Source organism: Cupressus sempervirens, chromosome 1 (assembly GCF_028749045.1).
Source record: "Cupressus sempervirens isolate cs-2001-9-10 chromosome 1, ASM2874904v1, whole genome shotgun sequence".
NCBI classification, from domain to species: Eukaryota; Viridiplantae; Streptophyta; class Pinopsida; order Cupressales; family Cupressaceae; genus Cupressus; species Cupressus sempervirens.
Window position 1 is genome coordinate 753,065,195 of NC_143118.1, and position 13,348 is coordinate 753,078,542.

Genomic DNA, 13,348 nt, shown 5'->3' on the forward strand with positions numbered 1-13,348 from the left:
GTCTCCCAATCTATTCAATCAATTCATTTATCCTCTAATCTCATCATATTCTCTTCTTCCAATCACTTTATTAACATCATTTCCATAATCAATTCCTTCATTCTATTTGCATCTACCTTGATCAAATTTCTAGTCTTCCATTCAACACATTTTCCTCTAACAGAATATTTATTATTTTCATAATCGATTCCTTCCAATTTATCCATTATCTTATCCATATTCTCACCACACTGAGCTTCCATCCATAAAACCAACCTCATCAAATAGTGATTGCAAACAAGCTTACACAAATTCACATTTAGATTCAATGATTTGAGAACATCATTCCTTTTATTGTCATTGCTAGCAACCAATCACAAATATCTCATTTCAATTCAATCAATCAATCAATTTTTGCCTTACAGGATGAATCCTTCCTACACAGGCTTAACAAATTTAACAAATTTATCAGGTTCATGGCAAGCATGGTGAATTGAATGACTACTTATTCATAATTTCTTTTTTTTAATTTTATCTTTGTGTGTCAGTGATAGCCTCCCCCAGTGTGCCTTGATCTTCCATATCCTGGTATCATTTGAATGGCTTATCCTGATTACACATGTTATTTTGCAATATGATCTATTTTCATGATTCTTTAGCACATCTATGTAAGTTTCAAGTTATGTTAATGCATTGCTCACTGGGGGCAACGGGTTAGCACACTTTCCACCAAGCTCCTTTAAAAGACTTTGGGTGTGCCCAGACCTCTCCAGTGCGTATATGTCATTTGTTCCCTCATGACTCTGAAACCTACATCCATTGTGTTAAGAGTCTAATACATGCAAAGGAATCTTGTCATCTATGCTTCTATAGCATTTGGTGCATAACTCCTCTTGCAATATTAAAATAAGGTTTGCTCTCCATATGAACACAATTGAATCTCTTGCATTCATGTAGTTAAGTTGCATTTAGATTATCATTTTCCATCACCCTTCTCCTTTGTCGTTGTCACTAGTTCTCTCCTATCTTCTCTGGGGCAACCTATATTTTCTTTGATATGATGCCGTGCTGACATCACATCAAAGAGGGGCAAAATGTAGACATCAAAAATCATCCCAAATGACTATATTAATCTAATTAATACTAGTCACATTCCTCTACTTATTTAATTAAATCATTTTAATTAAAAAGGTTCATTTTTGCCTAAGTATTTAACTTTAATTTAAATACTCCTAGCTCTAATGTGTTAATTTAAATTAACACATGATTCTCCACATATTCCTTTTTTAAATAAATTTTATTTATTTAAAATCCTCCATATTCCCATTAATTCTTCTAGACCTTGATTAAATTAAATTTCATTTAATTTAATCTTTATCCAAACTGCCTAGAAGTATGTGCATTCATATGAGTTGTCATCACATGGGTCCATATATTTTTTAAGCACATGTTGTCTACACCATAGGAACCTTCTACACACACATGCCACCTCATCAGTCTTATCCATCTATCTAGAATGTGAGATAAGGTGCTTAGTTGTCAATCCTTATCCTTATCTCCTAGCGGTTTCTAAGCACATTCTAGATGCTTCCTCCATCTACTTTAAATAGACGTCTTGTCTCAAGCTTTCCCTAGAGGGGAGGGGTTAGGAGTCATTAGAAGTCATTATCATCCATTAGGTACCATTAAAATCTCTTATCATTGCATCATCATTCTGTCATTTTGATTTCTCATATCATCTAGTCTAGGTACATATTCCATCACTCACACTTGCATTCACACATCCAAGAGATTCATCCATTGTTGTGTTCCTAAGAGCATACCAAACATACTCTCCATCTAAGATACACCAACAAGGCTTCTTATGGATGCCTTTGTTGAGTTGTAGAGGTGGAATGGTCTTTGTTTTTCATTTGCTTATTCATTTGTTCATAGTTTGAGGTTTGCATAATCTTGGTTACAATTTTATGCAATACACAAGAAGAACACATGAGCTCTCTGAACTTTGGCCAAAGGGACTCCTTGAATAGTAAACAAGAGAGACCACCACAAATTATGTTGGTTCATAGAGAGGTCATCTTTGAATCCATCTCCATCCCAATGGAGCCATAAATTGATGGCTTCCTAGGCCTTCCAAATGATCTTAGCCATGAAGCTACCCTAGATTTTTCAAGGGTTTGGGAGTGATCAAAAGGGTTGAAAACCAATCCCTTTCTAGGTAGGTTGGTTAACCTAGAAGCCTTAAGAAATGCAATGCTGCAAAAGAATTTTGCAGGCCTCATTTCCAAAGAGAGAATGAATGACCCATTTGGAATAGAGGGAAATACACTACTTCTAAGTAGAAAGAAGAACAAGCCCACTTGACTCCTTCAACAAACAACAATAGTCCCATGCCAACTTATGGAAGCCATGATGAGAGGTATCTGAAGATAGAAAGTTCACATAATAAGTGCTCAAGCTTGAGATAGGAGGCCTTTGAAGGTGACCCATATGAATATTAATACACAAGGATGGAAGTCAACACCATATATAAAATTTTGAATTTTCTAGCTAAGGAAAGAGGTTGGGTAATCCAATATTTTATCTTCTTTCCAATCCTAGTTGGGACTGTGTTCCAAAGCTCCACTGGGGAAGCTTGGAAGGAAAAGGGTATGCTGAGGAAGAATAAAATTTCTCCATGTTAAATCCATTTCCATTGGTATTAGGAAAGCTAAGGCAGGGTAGGTAGGAGATACTTCCTGTAACAAAGGGTTTTGGGCCACTGAATAGCTAAGCTAGAGGCTAGAAGATGTCTAGGCACTGCAAGGTGTTTGAAACATTTTCCTCCTTGTAAATGAATATGAGAAAGGAATCATCAACCAAGTTTCCATTGACCAAATGGTCATATGAGTTTTGGAGTGAAATGCCATGAACCTGATCTGCCAAGATAACATTAGCAAGCAAGTAACCAAACACTCTAGTGGCCAACACATAAAGAGAAGGCATAAGAGGAAACCCTTGGAAAATAGATCTAAAAAGGCCAAAGTCATAGTATTTACTCTCATTAATGGTCATTCATATTGAAACATCCCTAAACATTATTTTCATAGATTGGAGGAAAATGGGGCCATACCTCAAAGCTTGCAACATAGCCAGAATGAAAGGCCATTCAATATGATTATAAGCTTTGGAAAAGTCAATTTTGAGAAATAGGACTTATTTTATGAATTGATGAGTCTATTCCATACCTTTCCAAACTACATTAATGTTATTCAGGATATACTTGGATTTGATAAATCTAGTATTTTCAAGATGCACAATTTTAGGTAGAAGGTCACATATGTTAAGAGAGAGGGCCTTGACAATGATTTTTTATGAGACATTCAAGAGATTGTGTTGACAATAAGTTCAATTTTTCTATAAGTGACTCAACACTTAGTCAATTGGTTACATTTCTACTAAGCTTATCATTCACTTAGCAATGTTAACCAAGTGTTTTAGATCCTCAAGAGCCAAGTAGTCAGAATGCAGTGTCTACTAAGCACTTGAGATAATTTGTAGTGTTTTCCAAGTTACAAAATGTTTATCAAGCTTCAATGACTATCTACAGTAAAAACCAACCATAACAAATGCTATAGAGCTATTTAGTAGAAATGAAGAAGATCATAGTGTTAACTAAGCTCTACTATGTTAACCAAGTGTTATTGTATCTACTAAGCTCATAGTGTTAATGATGCAAATCTAGTGTTGACCAAGTTATGTAGCATCAACTGAGTGATTCTATAGTTACTAAGTTTCTTAGTGTTCATTGAGTCACATAGTGTTGATTGAGTTTGAGCTACTTGGAGGTGATCATTATGGACTAAGCTTCAAGTTCAACTAAGTGCCAAATTTTTCTAAACATTGATAATGTTTATCATGTAATAGAACAACATCGAGTTTATCTTCAAAACCCAAGTTACAATGGTTGGGATGACTTTGTGAACTATGAAGAAATTGGTATTGTAACCAACTCCAACAAGTTGTTATTTGGATTATACATATGTAATACATTGTATCATATCCATGTATGTCATAAAAGAATATTACAAAGTCCATAAGTATGAATTGAAGAAGGATACAAGAAGTATAAGGGATAACAAAGATTTATCGATAAAAACTAGGCAATCATTGTAATATAAGGAATTTCAACCAACAAGTCAAAGTTGTAGATCAGAGATCATTCATTGGTTTATCCTAACAGGTGCATCAGTCAAATCCTTTAACAAGGTAGACTTAATAGTTTTTTTCTAAATCTCCTAACCAAGTGCATACTTCATTGCATACTTGTAAATCCTTTAACAAGGTGGACCTCATAGTCCTTATTTCTCATAAGGGGTTAGATCACTAGAAGTAGTCAATTGTAAGCCTTAACAAGATAAATTTATACTGCAGTACTAAAGCTTCTGGGTGTCATCCCCACACTATTTTCACTTTCTAATCATAAGGTCTCTAGGTCAACATATCTTGTGTCAAAGTGCTATGAATGTTTATTTCTTTCTTTTATTCTTTCATGCATGTAATTATATTAGAATAATATATGAAGGATTAATTGGAGAAGTAAGATAAATTTTAATTGGTTCCTGATTCACCCCTCCCCTCTTAGTAACCTTTCTACCTTATATTTCCAACAATTGGTATCATATTATTTAGTTCTCACATCAGAAGTTTAAGAGCTTGAGATAAGATCAGAGGCAATGGAGATATAGAGGATAGATAAGGATTTTGAGAAATAAAAGTTGGATTTGGAATTAGAAAATGGACAACTAAAGAAAGCAAAGTAGAAACTCTCTCAATCATTGCAAAGAAGGAAAGATCTTGAAGTACAAATGGATGATAATCTCTACATAAATACAATTGAAGACTTCTGTCTAGAAATTTTTTTAGATGAAGATGATGCAACAATTAAAGACCTATTGGAGAAAAGAAAGTGAGAAATCCAATCAGTTGAAATTCAACAAATATCCCTTCAACAAGCAGACTTTATTGATCAACTAACTAGTGCAAATAAAGAACTCATAAATCTAAGGTTAGAGAATTAAAGATTGAAAAATGATCTTAGAATTGAAAATAAAACCAATGAAAGATTTATGAAATCTCATGAAAGAATGAATTAATTGAATGAGAAAAGTAAGTATTGACAGAAACACAAAGTTGGATTATGATATACTAAATAAGGTGAATCATCTTAGCAAGAAGCTCAAAAGGTAAAAATTTGTACTTGTAATCATTGTGGTAAGATAGGTCATACATCAAACAAATGATGGAGAAATAGTAAAGAAAAATTCAATGGAAAGTGTTATAGTTGCAATAAGCAATGTCATGGAGAAAGTGAATACACAGAGAAACCTAAGTTTGAAGGAAAGTGTCACAATTGCAAGAAACAAGGACACAGATCTTTAGGGTGTAAAACCAAGAAGTAGAACCCAACATAAAAAATTGTGAAATCAATATTTGGATGGGATTATGACACATGTTGTAGATGTCACTACTATGGTGAGTTTGGGCACATGGGAGAAAATTGTGTGAAATATCACATAATGAAAAGAGATACTACAAAGAGATGTTTTATCAAAAAACAAATGAGGCAATAGTGGGTACCAAAATATCCAAAGAATACAAGCCAAAATCATGAAGTGAGTGACACCCAAGTCAATGAGTTGGTTTGCACAATCATTTCAACTTAGTTCCCTATGGAGATTACTGGAATTGTAAGTCAGAAGAAGTCATCTAACATCAGCTCCAACTAGCATGCAAAACAATCCAATCAACATTCAACATGTAAAAGGATCACTAAGTGATGATGGTAGATTCAAGACCTTACTGAGCTAGGTCACGTTGCAAGACCTTACCAAGTGAGTTCGAGAGACACTAAAACACTAGATGTAGATACCAAGTTTTTGGTGACACTACCAAGCTATGAATGTCTCTTGAGCATTAAAAGTCAAACTGAGTGGAGGATAGTCTATCACTGAGAGAGTATATGTACAATGTATTAATGTGAATTGAAAGGAGGAACGATGGGGACACAACCCAAGCACAAAATGGACACAATAGGAAAGGGAAAATTTTATTAACTATAAAAATATGCTAGTACACTTAGTGTAGAGAAACAGACTCTAAAACATGTCCTATGGGCTTACAATAGCATAAATCTGGAGATAAATTCTTCTCTGAGTACCTTCTCTCAAACTCCACTCCTAACTACTTTTACAATGCTAGAAATGTTCTTAAATAGACCTCAGAGGGTTAAGGATTAGGAATACATTCTAGAAAGTGCTAGTTGGCATCCACTGACCAAATAGAAGGCTCTAGAAGTCACATTAGAAGTTGGCACAAATTTAGAAGAATCCAAAAATGGTAACCAAAACTTTCAGGAGGCATAACTTTTGAACCGTAGCTTCGATTGACAAATTGTTGACATTTTTGGAAAGCTCTTGAAGAGCTCTATAGCCCTATAGACTATCTCCACTCGTTCCCCATTTTTTTCCCTATTTGAGGTCATTTAATGTCCCTAACCTAACTTTGAAGCATTCTTAGGAGGTCTCTAGAAACTGAAAAACTATGATAACTTTCAAAGCGTGGGGCCTTTTGACCTGATTCTTTTTCTGGAATGCTCTAAATTAAAATTACAATCATCCAACCAATTTAGACCTTCTAGTTCACCAAAATGATGGCTCAATTCCATACTCCCATTTTTCTGGCATTTACATGTATCCCAAGGTGTTCAAATACTCTATCCTAGAACATTGATAGTGGAACTGTGAGAGTTGGAACCTTTATTTGACCCAAATGGGTATCTAGAAATGAAAACACATGAAAAAAAAACCAAGTCTAAGTACATTTTTTTGGGTGACACAAGATTGACCTTATACCTTTGGATGCTCCTGCATCAAGGAAATTCATTAAAAGGAAGAAATCAAATGCATTATTTCACTACAAATTTCCCAAGCTATTTATGAAGATTGAATTTAGAGCCCCCAAATAATTTGAGTATCTTTTGTTGAATAATTCTCAAGCTTTTTGAAACCCTACTAAGCATGACATCTTCAAGAAGAAAATCAAAGAAAGGCTTTGAAATGTTAGTCCTTGGAGTCAACTATAAGACACCTACATTCAAGTTGAGTCGAGTGATTACAGAGGCAATCAACCCAACTAGTAGTTTGTTTCAAATTCTTTCCAAGATATTACTCATCCATGACATCTATTGATTCTACCACTATTCCTTTTAGGAATTTAGAACCCTAGAAATGAATGTGGCATTCAATAAATTTTGTGTGGATGGTGTATTAAAGCTCGAACATCAACATTTGGAAACCAAGGGCTTGGCACATATTTCACATATGCCAAGGGATTTTCGAGTCAAATAGATCAGACTTATCCTAAGAAATGTTCACAATGGACAATTTTGGTTAGATTACCCCATTCAAACTATGAAGAAAATGATTCACAAAATCATAGGACTATCATTGCTAAACAAGAAAAGATGACCAAAACCATAGGTTAGGTTGAATTGGGTAAGAAAACTCTTGCTAAGTAGGATGGAAGAGGCATGAAGCTAAGTGGCATAACAAACATGGAGTTGAAGTTTGACATACATGTGATTTCTCAAAAAATTTACTACTTTAGTCAATTGAACAACATGTCATGTGAAGTTGTTGATCTACAAGGTGGTAAAGAATAATCTATTCTTTGACCTTGCTGAACTACGATTGAACCAATTCAACAAGAACATGGTGAGCATCAAAGTGTCAAAAACCAACCCATGTAAGTTTGGTTCCCTTTTTACATGTATATTCTTCTTTGTTTAAAAGTTTTTCCCTTCCAAAGGTTCTATAATATGGAGGAAGGATATTCCTATTTTATATCAAATCAATGAATCTATAGCATAAATGGGTGAGAATTTTGACAACATCATGGATAATTATTTTGAAAAATTCAAAGAAAAGATGCAAATAGGCTTAGGATTCCCAAGAAGCTTGTGGAAGACTATGATCAAGACATCTAATCTATTTCATGGTTGACCATTACAAATTATATATTCAGGTAGTTAGACCTAGAGTGGCATGGGTTAAGCCTCTAGATTATAAGGTTAACATTGATGGAACTAAGGATATTATTGAAGCTTTTCAAAATGAGCCTATGGATCCCAAAGACACCTATTTTGGAACATATGATGAAGCAAAGGAAAGAATTGAGCTTGAGATCAAGCTAGCTCAAGTAGTGAACAAAGGAAGGAAGAGGATAGAAAAGTTAATGAAAAACACAAAGCAAGAAAGTTCTACTCTCATGATGACATAAGGAAAATGAGATGATGTAGAAGATGATGATGAAGGGGATGAAGCAAAGAAATCTATATCTAAGAAGGAAGAGCCTCAAAAGAAGAAGGGGAAGTTTATCATAACCAAACCTACCAAATCCTGCCTTGCTATATTTACTAGAATAGAAGCCAAATCCAAGAAAAAGTTGAAGTTAGGTGAAGATGAAGCCAAATAGATTATCTTCAAAAGATCTAAATCTACACTCCAAGAAAGATTGGAAAAGATGGAACAAGGAACTGGGATGATATGTTTTAAGTTTCTCAAATATGAGACAAGGAATTAAGAAGATAAAAAACAAATAGAAGATATACTCTTGAAAAAAATAGGCAAGTGGAAGTATTCACCATATGATCTTTCACAAAAAATTCCTAATAAATATATGGAGGAAAAAACCTAGATGGGAAAATGCAAAGAAGGCTGCAAAGGACATCTTTGAATAGACATTGAGGCAATTCATGTTGAGTCTCAATGAGAAGAAAGTGGAGGAATCCTTGAAACAAAATGAGAAGATGTTCACTCTCAAATTAAACACATGTATGATATTTCTTAAGGATATTGAATATGTGGTGAAGAAAGCTACTACTACATAGAAAAAAATCTATCAACTGCATCAACCTTATTGACTTTGTTGTGCACATTGATGACAAAGATGGTGAAAGTGAGGAAGTAGAAGAAATAAAAGATGATGAGGTAGATGCTTTCAATCTTGATGATGAGAAGGAAGAGAAAAAAGCTATCAGAGGAAGCCTTCTAGAGATATAAAGCATTGAGGAAACAAATGTAGAGAAAATTGAAGTAGTAGTCATGGCTTCATTTCCTCACTCTTCGAGAAAGGCCTTAGTGCAATTAGGCTTAGAGAAAGCTTCTATCGAGTTGGTTTTGATTACCACTAGTACATCAAGAACCCAAACAAGGTCTAGATCTATACAACAAAGTGTTACATTAGCTAAAGTGCGCAACACTTCATTTTCCAAGCAAAGTGTTCTTCCATCATTAGGCTTGATGGAGAAACAACAAGATATTCCTATTTTTAGTTCCATTTCTATATTTTCCACAATTGTTTATATTCCAAGTGTATCCATAGCTATTGCAATGATAGTTGAGAATTAGTCTCAATTGAGGACTGGAGTTCTAAAAGGTAAAGAAATTGTTTCTACCATTCTAAAAGAAAAAGGTAAATAAGAGGAAGAAATTGATCTAGATGAGGATATAGTTATTCCAAATTGGGATATCTCTACCCTTATCCCTAATCGAATGAATACCCTAGATGAACTATTATAGAAGAGAGCTAAACAACATAAGATTAGAGAAGAAAAGAAGAACATAAATCAAGTCCTTGAGGACATAAAGAGCATATTTGTTGATGCTCTAAATATTAAGGTTGATAGTACACAAGCTATTCTTGATTAGCCTACTAAAATTATCAACAAATTTGATGAAGATCTGAATGGATATGATAAACTATTGCAAAGAGCTAAAAGAAAATTTGAGAATAGAGTATTGGAACAAGTTGCACAAAAAATTGCAATAGATCAAGTATAGTTATCTACTATTCTTATTTTACCAGAGACATCTATTTTAGATTAAGGTAAAAATAGGTTTTGAGGGGACCCAAAACCCCTTTACATCATAGACTCAAAAGATATTCAAAGAAAGACCAAACATCCCAAAGGTATCCAAGCCAAGGTTATAGAAGGACTAGATACCCCAAGTAAGATCTAAAAACCAAAAGAATACTGCAACAGAAAAACATTATATGTCTAGTAGAACCAACAAAAAAAACTAGAAAAGAAACTGATAGGAGCTCTTAAGCAACCAACCAGCAAGGGGACTAAGAATTCCTTTTCACTCCCTTTTTATGGGATCGTAAATTCATATCAAATCGAGGATGAGAATTTTTAGATCCTTTCCTAGTCACAGGTGTCCACCCCTCCTCAACCATCACAGCCATAGACTACCAATTTTGAGAATCCAAAATAGATGAAAACTTGTCCAAATTTTGACAAGGACCATCTATAATTACTTCTTCCATCAGATTGGAACTAGTACTAATAGTCTGATTACAATTCTAGTAGTAACAATAGAGGGAAAATCATCCTTTTGACAAGGACCATCTATCATCACTTCTTCCATCAGATTAGAACTAATACTAGTAGTCTAATTACCAATTCCAATAGCAACAAAAGTATAACTAGAAGAAGAAATATTACCAAAGCCAACAGATATACAATGACTAGAACCAACAATTTTAGCACAAGGCAACTTACCTTGTCTATAATTTGTAGTCTCAACACCAAAACAACTAGATTTATCTCAACTAGAGTCTACACCAAGAACACCAAATTTAACACCTTGACTAGAAATAGTCTCAACCTCCTTTTGAAAGGATCTAGGACTACTAACAGACAAATGACCAACCCCATAAGAAACTTGGGCATCCATCTTGGAATTTGAAGCATTCACCATCTCAGAAGAACTAGAAGGAATAACTTCCAATATAGAGGATGGAGCCCCCATTTCTATAGATCCAAAAACCTCATCCATCAGAGTAGATTTTTTGACTACTAAATAATGTTGCTCCAATACACCCTTCCACCAAGAGTAGGTTTGTTTATTTCTAGATTTTCCAATCTCACACCTAGTAGCCATATGTCCAGTATCAAAACATTTTTTTACACCTAAAAGGCCCTCATAATCAATTGACTGAGTCCAAGAACCCTTTGAATAACTTAAAATAATCTCAGTTGGGAGACCCTTTGAAACATCAATTTCCACTAGAATCCTAGCATAAGTAGAATGGAAATGCTCAAAAGATTGGGAGTCAACCATATAGAAATCCCCTAAAGCCTTGCCAATTTCCATAAAAATAGAATTCACCCAAAAATGAAGAGCAAGATTAGGAAGCCTTACCCAAGTTGGGATTCTGAAAGACTCAGTTTGAGGGTTAAATTTTGGATGGTATGGTTTAACCATTAAAGGAACAAAGGGAAGATCAAAATAGTAGCCATAATATATGGATACTGATTCTTTGAAATCCATGCATGGAGCTCTGAGAGAGTGGGCCAAAGATCTTTAAAGTGACAAATAATAGAATCCTTCAAAAGATCCCTAGTCCATTCCTCAATTTCTAAAAGTGACTCATCCCATAGACTAAGAAAAATTGGTTTATAGGTGGAGATTGAAGGAAAGACAAAAGGTTTAGTGACCTTTTCCAAACCCCTTCCCTTGTACAAGGACTCAACATATGAAATCCCTTTCTTAAAATCTACTTTATGGGCAGCCACCACATCATTACTAAAAACCATAGCATCAACACCAATGCCCTTGCTAGATTCAAAAGCCACATAACCAAAATCAATACCTAACACACCATTACCAGAAAACTTGGTAGCATCACCAGTATCCTTCCTAGAAATAGAATCCAACACACTAGTTTTGATCACACTACTAGAACCAACAACTGCTACAGCAATGCCAAAAATCCTAGCACTAGTACAAGTATCCTTGCTAGATTTTGAACCAGAATCAATAACCATCACACTAGAACTAGTGTTGGAAGCCACCTCACCATTACTAGAAACCTTGGGACCAACACTAGTGCCCTTACTAGGTACAAAAGCCATAGTACCAAAGCCAACACCCAACTCACCATTTCCAAAAACCCTAGCCCCATCACCAATGCCCTTGCTAGATTCGTAAACCATCACACAATCCTAATCACACCACCAGAGCTAGTTACCACTGCACCATTGCTAGAAACCCTAGCAACATTATTACTACTTTCGCAACAAGCACCCTTATGAGATACACCAGTCTTGATCACACCACTAGATCCAATAACCATTGTACAATTTATAGAAGCCCTAACACCATTTTTACAACTTCCATAGTCAACACCCTTGCTAGATTTAGAAGCCATCACACCAGTAGAACTAGTTACAACTTCACCATTGTGAGAAACCCTAACACCATTTTTACTAGTTTTGTAGCTAGTGCCCTAACTAGAAACATCTGTTAATAATGTTACTTCACTATTTATCAAATTGAGTGACAAATCTATCTTCACAAAGGAGATCAAGGATAAACTATCCAAGGTAGATAAAGATATAAAGGCAAGTGCACAATAGCTATTAGTTGACCCTCGTTATAGGTCTACACACATCACAAACATTAGATATCTGATAAATCTACAAGGAAAATTATTAACGAAAAAAGCTATAATCAAGGTCATAGTTGTAGAAATTTAGGACATGATTCTTCCAACTATGGATGTATTATAGAAACATATTGAACATGCAAAGACACTCATCCATGAAATAAGGTACACTCATCCATGAAGTAAGGTATTAAAAAATATTTGGGAAGAGACTATGGTACTAATTTTGAAGGTACATTCTAAATTCTTGTCACATTTTGGTATTAACATATAGATATTATACACCTTTGGAATTTATGTGAAAAAGGGGGAGAAGATATATGTAAAGGGTGAGAAGATATAAGATATTATATTATTTCTTAAAGAAAGAGAAGATTACTATACTCCAGATTTATGTATATAGGATAGAGATATGTGTGGGAGAGTAGTATAGTAGTATGTAGATACTTGTACAAATAAGAAGAAAGTATCTTTACAAAAGTGATTTTGAAAAATCATAAAAATAGAGAATGCTACCAAGCTACAGCAACAAGAAGTCAAAACTGAGTTGATGACTTAGAATGATGATAAAGAAAGTTTTTAACTTATAGTTTTGAATGTTTAGGTTTTTCGTTTGATAAGTGTTTTTGTCACTAATGCCAAAGGGGGAGATTATTGATATTAAGGCCAATCTACCTATCAGTGAATCAACACTTAGTCAATTGGTTACACTGCTAACAAGATCTATAGTTGCTACCAGGCTTATCATTCACTCAGTAGTGTTAACCAAGTGTTTTATATTCTCCCAAGCCAACTAGTTAGAGTGCAGTGTCTACTAAGCACCTGAGATAGTTTGTAGTGTTTTCCAAGCTACACAATGTTTACCAAGCTTCAA

At 34.5% G+C, this 13,348-nt stretch overlaps 1 pseudogene; it reads right to left on the reverse strand.

The window, feature by feature from the left end:
- LOC149580087 (small ribosomal subunit protein mS47-like) overlaps nucleotides 1-12,022 on the reverse strand; it is a 45,318-nt pseudogene extending 33,296 nt beyond the window's left edge.
- Between the last annotated feature and the right edge of the window lie 1,326 nt (nucleotides 12,023-13,348).